Raw genomic sequence first — 16,485 nt, forward strand, 5'->3', positions numbered from 1 at the left:
ACAGTCAGTCGGGTGTTTAGTCGCTATCTCCCTCTACCGACTCGACTATATCATTTCATTCTTCCCAGTCAAATTGTCCTCATTGCATTTTGGAGATTCCACTATTCGTCGGAGGCCTCCCAATCCATGGTGGGATAGCCAATGTTCCAAGCTTTATGGAAAAAGAACTCTACGCGATCATCACGCGAACTCCATGTCAAAGACAACGAAACATTCATCAGATACCTGTTCCAACTGTCACTCCGTTAACTGTACTTCCGATGGAGACGCATGCGCTTCGAGATCCCTGTCTAGGTACGCGACTCTTTTCCCCCAAAAACGTGTTGCATCGTATCGGCGCAGTGTTGCAGGAGAGCCGCCGTATTTTGTCGCACGCTGCCTGCCCTCCCTTCAGCGCAGTGGATAAGAACGCACGCACTGAGAATGATAGCGAGAGTGAGCGGAAGCTTCGTTGTGCGACATCCTTCCTCTCCTTCCGTCCTCGTTCGTCTCGGCGACAGCTAACCACAGAAAGGTTGTCATAGTTTCGGTGCAGTTCAGTGCGTGTAATCCGTGTGAGCTTTGTGTCCCGGCGTCAGTGGCCAGTGCTTCGTGCAAATTGGGTGCGAATTGATAGTTTTTGTTTTATTATCATCTCCCGGGAGATTCGAAACTATCAAAAAGCAATATTTGTATAACTGGATTCGAGTTGCCACCGTGACAAGGTGAGTGAAAGGTTGTTTTTTTTTATTCAGTGACCGGAACAGGGAGGGATTATTGTGCAACAATTAGGTGGAAAATTTTCTTTTCAATGCGCTCTTGAGACAGTACGCGTCGGGGGTGGCAGGAGGTGTTTCGTAGCATGGCGCATGGTGGTGTGGAGCACGCTTTTAATGCAATAAGCCTCCGAAGGAAGGCAGCAGTATGGTACCTCCGGTGGAGGTAGATGTGGGGGCGGTGTCATCATCCTGTCTGTCGGCCTGGGCATAAAGCCGCTTCTGTTCGTCTATGAATCCTGTTTCTACGGATGGTTACTAATCTGTGGAATATCATATTTTCGCAAGAAGCAAAGTTCATAAATTCCTGCACATGTAATGAAGATTTATCCCTGCCCCGCACACACCCTGAATTATCCAGGCAATGTGATCCGATTGTGGTGCTCAATTAGAGAGGGTGAGAAAATCAATTATTTCGTAGGGGATTTCCTGGATGCTGCGAACGGATACCGATACTGATACGTTCTTATTCGGATTGGTAGAGAAACATGGTTGGCTCTCTTCAAGCCTGACAGGTGTGTCTTTCGATAATGTTCTACACGAGCAGCGTTATGTTCACGGGCCGAGAATGCCGGCAACGGGGGAAGAGTGGTCGTGTAGTAGCATCAATGGCGTGTCTGAGAATAATGTTGCTGTGCTGAAGAAATGTTATTCGCCGGAATGAAAAGGCTGACGGCGGCGGCTCAAGCTTAGCGGAATGGGGATTTCGGTTGTTTGACTCACTCTAATGGCGTTACCGAGAACTCTCCAGTGAAGTGGATTGCAGGAAACAGCGCTGTGGGTCTCGTTTAATGTTTTGTATTTATAACCCTCAAAGAGTAACGACTTCAGTGATATTTTTTTTATTTAAAAACTGATTCTACATGCGTCTTCGTGAAGTAAATCTGAAAATGGATCCCTCTCTAGACAACTTTAATATTTATTGCATTTTTTTGTCGAATGTCGATTTACTCGGTAATTGAAATTAAAACTAGACGATCTACCGGTATCAATCTTCTGGTTGAATGAGATTTTGTTCTTTAAAATGCGGAGCGTGGGGGTTAAATAAAAAAACAACGAATGACATTGTGCGACATTCTCGGTTCAGTTCCGTGCGTGTAATCCTTGAGCTTTGTCCCGGCGCCAGCGGTGTGTGCTCTGCAAATTGTTATGAATCCATAGTTTCTTTTTCTATTGTCAACCCGGGAGTTTGGAAACTATTAAAAATAAATATTTGTATAGCTTGATTTGTGTTGCTACCGTGGGAAGGTGAGTGAAACGTGTTTTTTTGAGTGGTAGAAACTGGTAGGAATTTCTGTGTATGCAACAATTGATCTATTCCTTTTAAGGTATTAATTTCAACTTAAGCGGATCTTTTGACGTAGGACTACGTCTAACCGGAAGATATAGGGGGTGAAATGAAAATCTAGGCACTGAACAAGTAGGAAAAAATGCAAGATTTGGAACGCTTATAACTCGAGCATTTCTCAATAGATCGCAAAGGTGTTTGCATCAATTGATAGGTAATATATCTACGCATCTATCATAACGAATAACATTTCATTTTTCCTGAGATAAACAATTGAATAATTGTGAAATATCAAGCATTGTCCAAATGCACTATGTGCCCTTTTTTGATTGATCCATTTTGTGCTCCTCAAATCGTACCGACCAAAATGGGCAACCAGAGCAGCAGCGAAATACAATGAAGCACGATTGGAAAGGAAAAAGAAAAAAAATGAACGAAACATTGGTCGCAGTCTCACACATGCGTAATTCTCGAGCCAGCCAGTCAGCTTAAAAATCCCCGCTCCGCTGCCGTAGCGATCATTCTTTGTGCGGACACCGACTGGACAACATCGTTGCTGGACGGGCTGGACGGCGAGGGATCGAGTGCCTTTCTCAAGGCAAGAGGGCGGAGGTGGTAGCGCTGAAGTAGAGTAGAGTAGAGTTTTCAAAGGGCCTTTCTCAAGGCTAGAGACGAATGAACTGCAAAAGTTTAAAGTCTCTATAATACAATACCTTCCTTCCTTCCGTAGCGATCATTCTCATCGAAACCGTACACCACATCATTTCGCATCACATCACATCAACAAACTAACACAATCAGCCATGTCTGGACATGGTAAAGGAGGAAAAGTGAAGGGAAAGGCAAAATCCCGCTCGAACCGTATTGGTCTGAAGTTCCCCGTAGGTGTATCCGCCAATTGCTCCGCAAGGGTAGCTAGGCCGAGCGCGTTAGTGCCAGTGCACCAGTCCACCTAGCCGCCGTTAGATAGTTTCGGCCGCCGAAGTGATCGAGTTGGCTGGCAAAGCTGCTCGCGACGATAAGAAAATCCTCATTCAGAACAGAACACATTCGGTTCGGTGGACATCAAGACAACAACAGGCAGTTGCAGCGAGTGGCGAGTGGCCAACGCAGTCGCAAAACGGCAGCAGGTAGCAGAAGAAAAAAGTTTGTTCTTTATACAAACTGCTTTGGTGGCAAATCCGGAACAAGGCGGCATCGAGGGCGTTCGAAATGGTTTTTTGACAAATGGGGGGTATTTTTGTTCCGATTGAAATGTGTTTCCCTAACACAGACTTCAAAACCGAGGTTTCTGGGGAAATCGGCTCTGCAAATAAATGCAAACTGCGAGTACTTTTGTCCTCGCTTGCCTTTGTGCAGAGTGGAATATATCTGTCCTAACATGATCTTCTAAACTTAGGAACCTGGGAAAATCGTGCAGCCACTAGAAGCGAATGAACTTCCCAGTTTCAAGCAACTTCGAGATTCGAGAAGTATGTACACTTTTGGGATGTAAACTTCAGAGGGAAATGTAAAATAAAATAATCGTTTGATAATTTTTTTTTGTCTTTATTGGAAAGATTTTCAGCCTTAGGCTGGTTCATCAAACGTTTGATAATTCTTCCGTACATATATTTTGTTCAAGTCATCATACCAAACGTAAAAGGTCCGTCATTAAATTTACTTGTAACGAAGAACAATCAATCACAATAAATGAATTGACTTTACACGGCATTTGTTCATTTTTTTCACTCACAGAGCAAATATATTGAACTCAATTGAATTTGGAAACTGTTTCATTCAATCAAGAATTTAATCAATACAAACGAATGATTGCTAAGCTAAGGTAGTTCCACGTGAACCTTGCGGTTATATCATAGATATAACCTACTAATTTTTTTTTTCAAAACCACGAGTACTAAGTTTTCTAAATTGGAACCATTCCATAAAATACGGCGCTTTTCAGGGCCATTAAACCTTTCAAAAAAGAGTTTACGAAATACAGTTCAATGCTTTCTAAAACAATATCCAAAATAATAATAAAACACAAATTGATTTTTTCATAATTTGTTTTCAAGGATATGATGAGTATGTGAATTTGGCAGTTGTTCTGAGCTTATTGATGGTTGGGGAGTTTCCCGATTATTCAATTTTCACCAATTATTTAATTGCTTCTAGATTGAAAGTACAGTTATTTACATTTAGCTAATTGGACGGACCTGTAATGCGACATATTTAGTTGGACATTTTTGTAAACATAGAGTTCGGGGTCCAAATAATGACCCCACATTGAAAGTCGATACTATACCACTGTCATCGCAAATGTTCAATTACAGGTTAAAATTACCTCCAATCCGACACTGAGTGGTGGTAATGCGACGTGTCACTGAATGTAATTTACTGTACAATATGTCACAAGCTGGATGGGAAGAAATTTTCCAACTGTGAAAGCTGTGGCGAGTGGCAAACGCAATCGCTAAACAGAAAGGTTTAGCCGAACAAGATGGGGATATCGAGTGATAACAAAACAATAAACTCTTCAGATTGAAGATAATTTTGTGATCCTGAAAAGGACCCTTTTTAGCCTGTATGTGAATCCAACGAGCGAACAAATCGTAATGAATGTATTTTTTTGTCATCGCTGCCTTTTAACGCTCATTCGTTCGTCTCGTTAGACTCGCCCCTTTGGCTGAGTCTGCCGATTTGTCTCTATCCTGTGAGCGTGTACCACTAAAGTACAAAAAGCGCGGATCCGCTGAAAAATATATCATTCTCTTTCAAACCGTAAATCAATGTGGTTGTTTGGCATCGTTTCACATCACATCGCATCAACGGATTGGTGCCGGAGCACCCGTATACCTAATAGCGGTTATAGAATTTCGGCCGCCGGAGTGCTCGAGTTGGCTTGCAAAGCTGCTCACGACTATACGAAAACCTGCCTACAGAACAGAGCACATTCGGTTCGGTGGCATCAACTAGTTTCAGCGAGTGTCGCAATCGCAAAACGGCAGCAGGTAGAAGAAGGAAAAAGTTTGTTTTTACAGACTGCTTTGGTGGCAAAACCAGCCACCGTAAAACACGGCGCTTTTCAGGGCCATTAAACCTTTTAAAGAAGAGCTATTGAAAGTTATGCACAATACCAATGCATTCTAAAGTGACATAATATGACATATAATATGAACTGATTTATTTTGTTTATGCTTGTTTTTGAACTTATTGGTGGTTGGGGTCTTTTAGATTAATCATTCAGTTTTCACAAACCCATGCATGGTTTCCGAATTAAAAGTGGCTTCAAATTACAACACATTGTATGCAGGATGGCATTAACGAATTTTCTCGGTAGCAAGAACTGCTTTCTTTGGTTGATAACTGATGTTGAAAATAGACTGACGTTACATCTGCATTGTATAGAAACATAACTAAGGAGCAACATGATGAACTATGTATTTCCTGCTGCTTTGTTCTTATTTTAAAGGACTTTAATCGTCACTGTATTTACTGTTGGTTTTTCAGAACGCTTATAGCTTGTCTATTTCTCGACAGATCGTAGAGTTCGTCTCCAAAACCTCAGTTTTTTTTAATTTTTATTTACTTTGTTTGCGGAGACTATAAATCTTACAATTCATTCGTCTCCGAAACCACAGTTTAAGGTACGGTAATGTGCTTAATAGTGAAATATATGATAGTGGATGAGCTGATGACCACCTATGCATTCCCTATCACAGCCATCATTTTCATTGTACGATATGTGCATACGCCAAAAGATGCCCGGCGTTGAACATTTAATAAGTACAAAGCCTTCAGAAAAAAATCAAGAATCAACTATGAGATAGTGAGAAAAAATTGAGAAAGTTTGTATAGAAAAAAGCAAAAACACAACACCAAAGGTTCTTTTCAGAACCCCCAACATGTTCATAAAGAGTAAACGGTAAACTAATCCATTTTTCAGGTAGATATGTAGGTATTCACGTAGGAGAAGAAAATAAAACAATATATTTAAAATATATATTTAGCAAAAGCTGTCCCCTTTGTATAGTCCTACGTCACTCCGGTTATGTCCACGACATTACCCACCCGTCTTTTTTTTTATTCATAATACTAATTGATAGTGAATGCTAAATCAAGACACGAACAACACACTCTCAGCGGATAACAAGACGATTGAATTAAGTTTTTTTCCCTGATTTGAGAATGTTGTAGCTTCGGAAAAATTATAGGAGGTTGTGTTCAAGACACGACCGCATTGTTGACGTAAAACTTCGTTGTAGTCTAGTTCAAGTCGCTTGTTTAAAACTGCGGATATTATTTTATAATGCTGCGAAAATTTTTAAAAAACCATTATACCAGTTTGGTCGCCCTGAAATGATTTTTTTTATTGTAGAATCATTTGATGATAATTGTTTAATGAGTCATTCTTGTGCTCGCAGAAAAATACATGCTCGAGATAAGCTGTCATCCTTAGTGGAAAATGTTTTGCTAATGGCAAGCGAAATCAAATCACATATAAAATTTCAGTACGACATTTACTTTCTTGGTGACTAAATAAACGAAATAAACTCTATCTGTTAATACCAACAACCTCGAGAAGAGTAGCACTGTTTCATTATGATCAAGATTAGCGCACATGCAATCCTTGTTGAAAACACTGACACGCGAGCCCAAATAAATTAATAACTTAATATAACTTATTGAATAACTTGGTATTCCCCAAATAATTTTCGGTGCACAACTTTAAAACCTGCTTCACCATAGCATTGCATTGATGACAGAAAACAAACAAAGTTAACCGCTCGGAAAAAGGCTGAATATTTTTACCCTAGCGTGAATATTTACCTCCCGCTATCTCCCCTCCTTGTTTATATTTATCATTATGATTGCATAATCTGCAACACCAAACAATCGTCAATCATAGCATAAAAAATTAGCCGATTGTTGCATCGTTACAGGGCCAATGCACACGGGAGTAGATACAAATGGGGTTTCAGCGTAGCGAAGATGCACTATTTTTACGTACGGGTTATGACGCTCGTACGCATACAAATATCCATATATCGATGGCTTGAAGCAACTAAATATACACACACTTATCTACGTTTTGCGCTCTTCTCAACAGAAGCCCTTTCTGTTGAGCAATGGTGCAATGCAATTAATGCAATGGTGCCAGTTTGATGCAATGATTGCAATGCCAGAGACATCAGCGAGTGAGTAATTTGGTCCCGTCCACAGCTCAATCAGAAATACAGAATATTGAATACGGAACGATACTGAAAGTTTGCCTTTCCTTCCTTTCCTTGTTGAATTAAAGAGACTTTAAACTTCTTCAGTTCATTCGTCTCTAGCCTTCAAAAAGGCCCTTGAAAACTTTACTTTATCCATAATATTACTCCTCCGCTCCCATTGCCTTAAGAAAGGCATTCGATCCCTCGCCGTCCAGCTCGACGAGCAACGATGTTGTTCAGTCGATTTCCTCACGAAGAATGGAAGTTTGCCTCAGCGAGATCCACTGTTTATACTCTAGACAAATATTCCCCTTCGTTCTTCTTTTCCTTTTTTCACGGAGACTTTACATCTTACGATTTCCCCTTCGTTGCTCGTTATTGACATCTCTGTTCGGGAAAGCACATAAATGGACAGAACAAATGTATGAGGAAATGGGAATGCTTCCAATTATCATCAATTTAAACCATATACAGACTATAGGATTGTAATGTATAGCAAATCAAACAAATCTTAGGGAATTTCCGATTCGTTTGGTATGTTAAAAATCCGTTCGCGGCAAAAATAGTTATTCACGTTAACTTCATTTCATAAAAACGTGACCTGTTTTCTGATTTGGCACCCTTAATGAAAGACGTAGTTCTACGTCAAAAATATCAAACAAAGAGCAATCTAAAGTCTTCTCTGGGTTTGAGATCCTTCAGCTAATATTTGAGGGTACATGTTCGCCTAATGAAGAACATTTTTGCGATACTTCGATCCTTCTTCATTCGTGTGTTCAGTTCAGTGTTTCTAAAAATATTTTTTTTCGTATTATAGTGACTTTCAACCTTTTTGGCTTGTTCGTTTCTTAATCTAAAAAAAAACTTTTCTAGCCTGGACAAATTACACCGATTATACAGAAATTATTTGTTCCATAAAATTTGCTTCCCCAAATGTGAATTTACAACTGAAATGTCGATAATTGTCATTTAATCAAAGTTTTCGTACATTTCTTTCAACTTTTTGAAAATGGCTTTTATGTTTCAGGGTCCATTTTTTATCCAGTGGTTCTCAGTATTTTCACCTTTCATTTTCACCCTTCACGAAAGCTTTTGCAATCATGAAAAAGATTTTCCTTTTTTTGACGTAGGATTACGTCTTTCGGGAACATATTGGGGTACAAATTAAAAATCGAAAATCGAGCACATCTTGAAAATTGTCGCGTATTGCTCAGTAATTTCATGATGGATTGATGAAATTTTTGCGTCAATCGATTTAGGTCATGAAACTAACTATCGAACAAATGGAAAATCTCAACCCCTATCCTAACGGAAGTACCCACATCTGATTGGTCGAAATTGACGACGCATGCGGCGGTTCGCTAACAGAGATATCAATACCGAGCTACCTGAGGGAAATTGGCATTGCAAATACATAAAAGTAAGGGGAGCTTTCGTTCCCACCGAAATGTGTTTCCTAACAGAGACATCAAAACCAAGGTGCCCGGGGGAAATGGGCATAGCAAATATATGCAAGTTGGGGGCATTTTTTATATTGAAAGTAAGGTGAGTATGGAGAAAGTACGATTAGCTCTAGCAAATAAAATTTAAATTTTATTTTATTTGATTTGGTTTGATTTGATTTAATGTAACTTAAGGAAAAAAAAATACCTTTTCAACTACGTTACACTGCGGTGGGATATCCTGATAAAAAAAATTAACATATCATTACAAACTATCATAACAAGTTCCTGAATTTCGAATTTGAATTTATTTCAAGCAAATCCTTTATTGCATGCGATGAAGTTCCCCGAGTAGACCCTTTTTGAAGCTAGAAAAAGTTATAGACGATTTAAGAGCAGGTGATAACCTCTCACTAACATTGATTGCCCATAGTAAACAGATGAATGTTGTGGAATTAAAAAACTCATTGTTCTCGTGTTTCTCATAAACTAGAATTGTTCAAATAAGTACTGTGGCACGCAACTTTTAACAATTTCGAAAACGTTTATGCATGTACGATACCAATAAAATTGAAACTACATCCCAATAAAGTGCTATGTAAGTGTGAAACACTGGAATATCTCGATAAATTGTAGACATATCTGTTGAGTGCGGCTGCAGAAGCATTAGTGTAAATGAAATCTCCGTACAAAAAATGAGGAAGAATCAACGACTTGAATAATTTTATTTTTTATTTGCCTAGTCTCTAAATTCAAACGTTTTAAGGCGCCGTAGATCTTACCACATTGAGAATTGATGAAAACATCCTATGAAAAATTAGATGTAAATATAACACCCAGATTATTGAGTATATCGGCATATTCAACAACTTGTCCATCAAAAATTATTGGAGGTGGTGTAGGTGTAGTTTTCCAAACAAAACGGCCCTTTTTAAGGACACCAAATCATTATCAAAGAGTTTAATTCTTCAAACATATTCAAAATGTACAGATAGTCTAACGGAATCCTACGTCAACTATGCGGTCGTGTCTCAGACACAGCCCTCCTGTGACTTTTCGAAAGCACGTTTGGGGAATTTGAATTTTTTCACAATTCCGCTCACCTTGAGTATTTTTAATTGACCAATAAAACCGTTTAGCTGTCTGAGAGCGGTCGATCATCCATACTTTTCTCATATCATTGATATTATTTTGTATTTTGCTGTATTTTGAAACAAACTGTGAACGATCGGTTTTTTTTCAATGAAAGTATATCATGTAAAACGAAAGGCTCCGAAATTGTGTGAATCGATCGGTTGATTTGGCGTAGAATTGTTCTATGACATAACTCGCCGATTGGTCATTTCTTTATAGAAGAAGTGTTTTCAAAGTATCAAAGGGGTATTTAAAAGTTTCTGTCATTTCCCATCATAATAAACATTAATATTTTGATCCTCTAAAATAAAACTCTCATATTGCTGTATTATTTATTCTCTCGCATAGAACTCTTTTGCTGTTGCACCAATTTTATTCCGAACACATTGTTTCGTGAGATCCTAAAAAAAGATAAAAATTCTGAAAACAGAATCGAAGTCATTGTAATAATTTTATTACATTTTTACAGTACATTTTTCATAACGAAGTTGAACAATTGCTTCAGAAGTCGATAAGAGATAAAGAGATAAAAAAAGATTCTATTGTTAACTGTAACATTTATAATCTTCTCGTATAAAAGTCTCGTGTCACGGTGTTTGTTACCGAACTCCCCCGAAACGGCTCGACCGGTTTTGATGAAGTTATGCACAAAATACTTGGTAGGCATGAGAATAGGTTGCCGCTAGGATACCGATTACTAAATATTTAATACCGATTAGAGTGCCTCTATGCAGAAAAAAATCTGAATATAATGTTTCTTAAATTTTGTTTCAAACAATACATATAACCACAACCATTGGAACCATTTGAACTTCCATACCCTAATTTTTATCGCTATTTTAGTAGTTTTGTACAAACAACATTCAAATAATTTAACCGTCTGTTGTTTTTCAACCAGAACGAATTTATTATGTTGTGTAGATCGAACTTTAATCCACACATTTGCAAGTAACCTCGCTTCGTCTAAAGCCAGGCGTATCGCCGGCGAGCGGGAAGTATTTTTGAATGAGTACAACGAGTACAACACTTGCTTGGTTTACAAATTGACAATTACGTTATTGTCATCAATTTTGATAAAACATGCACAAGCGTTACTAAAATCTGCCCAATGACGCGAGAAATTGTGATTCGCACAAAAAATAATAATCTGAAATTCATCATTAACGCACATCGTTCATACGACTCTCTCCATGTTCGTCTCCAATAGCACTAACGTTCTCAACATTCGCCTTCTCATCGTAGTATTACTTGCATCATTTTTATGAGTGCTTAGTTGAGATTTGTATACAAAACAACATGCCTTGAATGTATTCTGAATGGCAAGCTCTAGAATGTGTGTGACCACAATGCAAGTCAGAATAAATATATTTGACGAAAAATGCCCGACCGTTCTTAATGAACAAGTTGAATATTGCACAAACATTAGACTACGTGATCCTGCCACAGGTACTCCATTCATTATGAACATCATTACTGATTTTGAAATAATATTTATAAACGGCCATATCAGACGAATAAAATAAAGGAGTGCGCTCGATGGATTTTATGTGTATCGTATGATGTCATTATATGATGTCGTGAGCTGTGCCAACAATTCATGGTCGACATGTACGCGAAGGTAGAGAGCGAACGAAACGCTATCATGAGCAACGCCGGAACAGCGTCAGAGTCAAAATTATTCGAAAGGATTGGATTGCCATTTTGCATTCTGAAATTCGTTCGATTCAAGTCTAATCGAGTTGTGCAAATGTGACAACCTTGCGACGCAATTCATAGACAACATTGAGTTCCGTGTTCCATTTCTATGAAGTAAAAATGCAAAATGGACATACTAAAGGAGGAGTAAACACGCTTTTAAATCATTTTTTTAAATGAAAGTTTATTCTACATATCAAAAATGTGTTCGATGTGAAAAAGCAACACATACTCTGCAATTGGGAGATAAAACTTGAACGAAAATTGTGTCTGACGATGATTTTATGTTATGTAGAATGTTAAATTAGGGTTAGGACTATGTCTTCTATGTATTAAAACGACATCGAGTGATCGTGAAATTCGATCGAGTTTCAAAATAATCGGATCTAAGAATATGAATAACTGTTCGATACTATTACTACAATAATGGTGTATCCGTGCGGTGATTCGAAACTACGGTAGATTGAATATGTACAAAGCGTTTTCCTAGAGATTTCACCAACGACACGATCGCAAGCGTAGGCGAATATCTAATATATCAAAGAATAATGATTGAAATTGAAATTTGAAATCGAAATTGAAAATCGCAGCTGAGCAAAAGAGCAAATAATACATTTGCAAATCCATGAATAAAGCAAGTGGCAATATGGCTGTGATTCTGAATTAGAATACCGCTGTGAATACTCCTCGATTGAATAACAACAACGAAGTCATGCGGTTCCAAATAAGAACGATACATCAGCTCCATTGTTGTCTGGCCTATCGTTGATTTCCCAATCCATGAACAAGACCCAGCAGTTATAAATTTAGTCGTGCATATTGGAAAAAAGAAGCGCGTATTTTCCTCCAACGAGACAGCATTTGAACGATATGAATATTGATTTTCTTTATTTTATTTTTCAACTTTACGACAAAAAATCTATTACTTTTTTTCTCTTTACATTTAACTTTCGAGAAATCAAACATATCAGTTACATTAATGAAATACATTGCACGGAAGTTGGTATGATGTTTCATGATACCAACTTCCGTTGAAATCGTTTCTTTCGTTTTTTTTTATCGATCACATTCGAATAATTTTGTAGATCGTTCATTCAAACACCGTTCATCGTTCATCGAAACATTCAAACACGCTTAAAACACATTAGTTATGTTTTATGTAACACCCAAAATATTCTCTAGAAATAATTGAAATGGCAGAACAACGTGTGCCGGGTCAGCTAGTTTTGATATATAAATCTGATACAAATGGTGTACACGCATGATGTTTACAATATTTGTAAGTGTTATAATCCAGGTAAGGTCTACCAAATATTTATCTGGTGAATAATAAAAAGTTAGCTCAAATGAGGGGAGGAGTTAGATCAAATTACGCAGAAATGCGATATCTTGTAGAAAGCATGCGTCCTCAGATGGTTTTTCTTTCTGAAACTCACATAATCGATAGAGAATCATATGATCAGTACAAAATTCCGGGCTATAAAGCTGCTTTTTGCTTGTCGCACTCCAAACACACTGCAGGTGTTGCAATTTATGAAAAAGAATCAGTCAAATTCAACATTATATTAAAAGAAGCTGTTGAAAATAACTGGTTATGGAATTATATATCATTCCCCCAGTTCTAGTTACCAGCGTTTTCTAGATATTTTGGAAAACTGGTGGGAAAGCATTGTTGATTGCAGTAAGTTAAATATAACTGCTGGTGATTTTAACATTGACTGGCTTAATGTCCGTAGTTCGAATCAATTGAAACAATCATCACATTACTTTACCTAAAAACAATCTGTTAACGAAGCTACGAGAATATCTAAATATAGTAGAACTCTAATACAATGCGTTTCACAACTATAGAACCACTCATTTTTTCTGAGTTTCCAGAGATATGTAAGAAGTCGGTTGAATCGAAGTATATAGTGTACGATATAGTAACTATCTTCATTTGAAAGACTGGCCATTTAAACTTTATTGTTCTGTTCAGGCGCGAAACAATCAGAAAATTAAAATTCCAGTCTTTCATAACTATAGAACCAGATGGAAAAAATCAAATTTAACGTCAATTTCGCATAAATTACAATAAGTTTCTAATTCTTAGGCCATCTTTAGTTCTCAATCAGTTCAAATAACCCATTCGGTGTGGTTTCGACCAAGATGTGCCATGTTGTAGTGTGTATCACTTTCTAAGCAGAGGATACTGACCGTTCAGGCTCTTCAAATCAATGTAATCAATGTGATAATTGAGTAATTTGGCATATCAGTTCATAGAATCCGGAAAGTTATGGCATGATTTGATGGATGAGGGCTTCAGATTCTGGACTGGTCAGCTTGTTTACCAGATCAAAATCCTATCAAGAACTTATGAGGAGTAATCGTACGAATAGTAGGAGCAACTTAGAAGCAGTATGAGTGATTTGAAGAGCTTGAATGGTCAGTATCCTCTGCATAGAAAGTGATACACACTACAACATGGCACATCTTGGTCGAAACCACACCGAATGGGTTATTTGAACTGATTGAGAACTAAAGATGGCCTAAGAATTAGAAACTTATTGTAATTCATGCGTAATTGACGTTAAATTTGTAAAGGAGTGAGATTTTTCCCATCTGGTTCTATAGTTATGAAACACTTGAATTTTAGTTTGTTGATTGTTTCGCGCCTGGACACAACAATAAAGTTTAAATGGCCAGTCTTTCAAATGAAGATAGTTATTATATCCTTCACTATATACTTCGATTCAACCGACTTCTTACATATCTCTGGAAACTCAGAAAAAATGAGTGGTTCTATAGTTGTGAAACGCAGTGTAGATCACGTGTATTCAAATTTTGCTACTGTCCATTCTTCTACAGAGGCCAAATTCAAAATAACTGATCATGAGACAATTTTGGTTTACATTGAGAATGGACAGGATGACCGTGATGGAAATAGAATTAAAATTAAAAACTAGAATAGATATTTCAAAGAAGCCATGTCTCAGCTTGTTTCGACAAGCCTGGATTTTGAAGCAATGACGGGACATCTGAATGATAAAGCAGCTGTTCTGACCGATATTCTGAGAGAGTGTACCAATAAATTAGTGGGTGGAAAACAATTCGAAAAGCTGGTGCTCTTTTGATCCTCTGCGGCTCAAACGCAAAAGAGATTGTACTGTTTATTAGGACTAATTTAGAAAATGATTGGAATAGGTACACCTTCGCGCGGAATATATATTCACATGTCTCGAAAAGGACTAGAAGTGAACATATACAGAGGAAAATCGATGAACATCAAAATAATAGCAAAGAACTATGGCAGTTATTGAAAAAGTTATTAAATTCTAAAAATAGTACTCCGTGATCCATAGTTTTCGAAGGGTCAGAAGAACAGTCAGACCAAACTATTGCCGATAAATTCAACAGTTATTTCGTCAATAGTGTTCTGCTGATCAACCAAAATATTGACTTGGTCAGCGAACCTGACGAAATAATTATTAGTATCAATTGTAGACTAGATTGTTTTTCACCCATCACTTTTGCTGAATTAAGAGATAAATATCTCAAATATTTCATTGCAAAAATCGGCTGGTATCGATAATGTCAACGCAAAAGTGATACAAGATTGCTTCCATGTTATTGGACACGATCTACTGGACCTAATTAATGAATCTATACGAACTGGGCACGTGCCAACGGTTTGGAAGGGATCCCTTGTAATTCCGATCCCCAAAGTTAATGAGACGGATAAAGCCGAAGAGTACCGCTCAAAAGACTCGTTTTAATGATTCTGTTTCCGATCCCATCGGCAACTCACTCGGGGTACCGCAGGGAAGTGTCTTAGGGCCCATTTTGTTTATTTTATATATAATTGATCTGCGATGGGTTTTACGATATTATGATATTAATTCGTTCGCAGATGATACTGTCCTATTCATCGCAGCTAAGGCTATAATAGAAACCGAGGATCACACGAAGATTTGCATTCTCTGGCTCAGTGGCCTAAATTTAAACAATTGAAATTAAATGTTGGCAAATAAAATACATGCTAATTTCTTCAATTAACTCCAGTATTGACGTAAATTTGGAAATAGATGGTGAGACATTAGAACGCATGAATGAAATCAAATACCTAGGAGTTATCATTGATGACAATTTAACTTTCAAGTCTCACATTAATAATGTCATCAAGAAGATTGCCAAGAAGTACGGCGTTTTGTGTCTTTTGAAAAAAGAACTGACGGTAAACAGTAAAATTAAGTTGAAGAAATCATTGATCTCACCGCACATAGACTTTTGCTCGTCGATCCTATTCTTTGCAAACAATACACAATTAACGAGATTGCGCGTTTTCAAAATAAGATTATGCATTTGATTTTAAGATGTAGTAGATACACTTCCTCTAATTTGATGTTGGACGCGCCACAGTGGCTATCTGTGAAGCAAAGAATTTATTACTTGACAATGGTGTTCGTCTTCAAAATTTTAAACGGTATGCTGCCTCGATACTTGTGTGATCGAATTGAAAGAGGAAGTGATGTTCATAGTTACAATACTAGAAACGCTGATGATGCAAGAACATCTAACTTTATATTCAGTAGGTCGCAGAACTCGTTGTTATACAAAGGAATACATTTTTTCAAATGATTTATTTATGTTTAATATTAATTGAAATTAGAAAATTTATTAACAGGTGTCTCAAACTGCCATGTTCATACTGATGATGATAATGTTTTTTTATTGTTAAATTTGTTAAAATTGTAGATTGTTAAACAAAATGAGCGTTGTCTACAAAAGTTTGAGCCTCGTGCGCGTTTGGTGGGCCTGGACGAATGTTAATAATGAACACTGGCAGAAAACTGACACATGATGAAATTTTTATATAGAGTCTGGAGTGGAAACTGGAATTGGGTTAGCTCATTCGGAATTGTCGTAAACTATCTTTCATCAGATGGTTATATCGATTATTTCTGATTGTAGCAGATCTCTTTTATTTTCTAAGT

At 37.5% G+C, this 16,485-nt stretch overlaps 1 protein-coding gene across 1 annotated transcript in view; it reads left to right on the top strand.

Annotated features, from left to right (window-relative positions):
- Positions 1–527: 527 nt before the first annotated feature.
- The window catches only part of LOC129775943 (protein phosphatase 1 regulatory subunit 14B), a 260,278-nt gene continuing 244,320 nt past the window's right edge, over positions 528–16,485 (top strand). Inside the window, exon 1 of the mRNA XM_055781232.1 lies at positions 528–704. The gene's annotated coding sequence lies outside the window, so the exon portion shown is untranslated. The remainder of the gene's footprint in view (positions 705–16,485) is intronic.

This window comes from Toxorhynchites rutilus, chromosome 3 (assembly GCF_029784135.1).
Source record: "Toxorhynchites rutilus septentrionalis strain SRP chromosome 3, ASM2978413v1, whole genome shotgun sequence".
In the NCBI taxonomy this organism is placed as follows: Eukaryota; Metazoa; Arthropoda; class Insecta; order Diptera; family Culicidae; genus Toxorhynchites; species Toxorhynchites rutilus.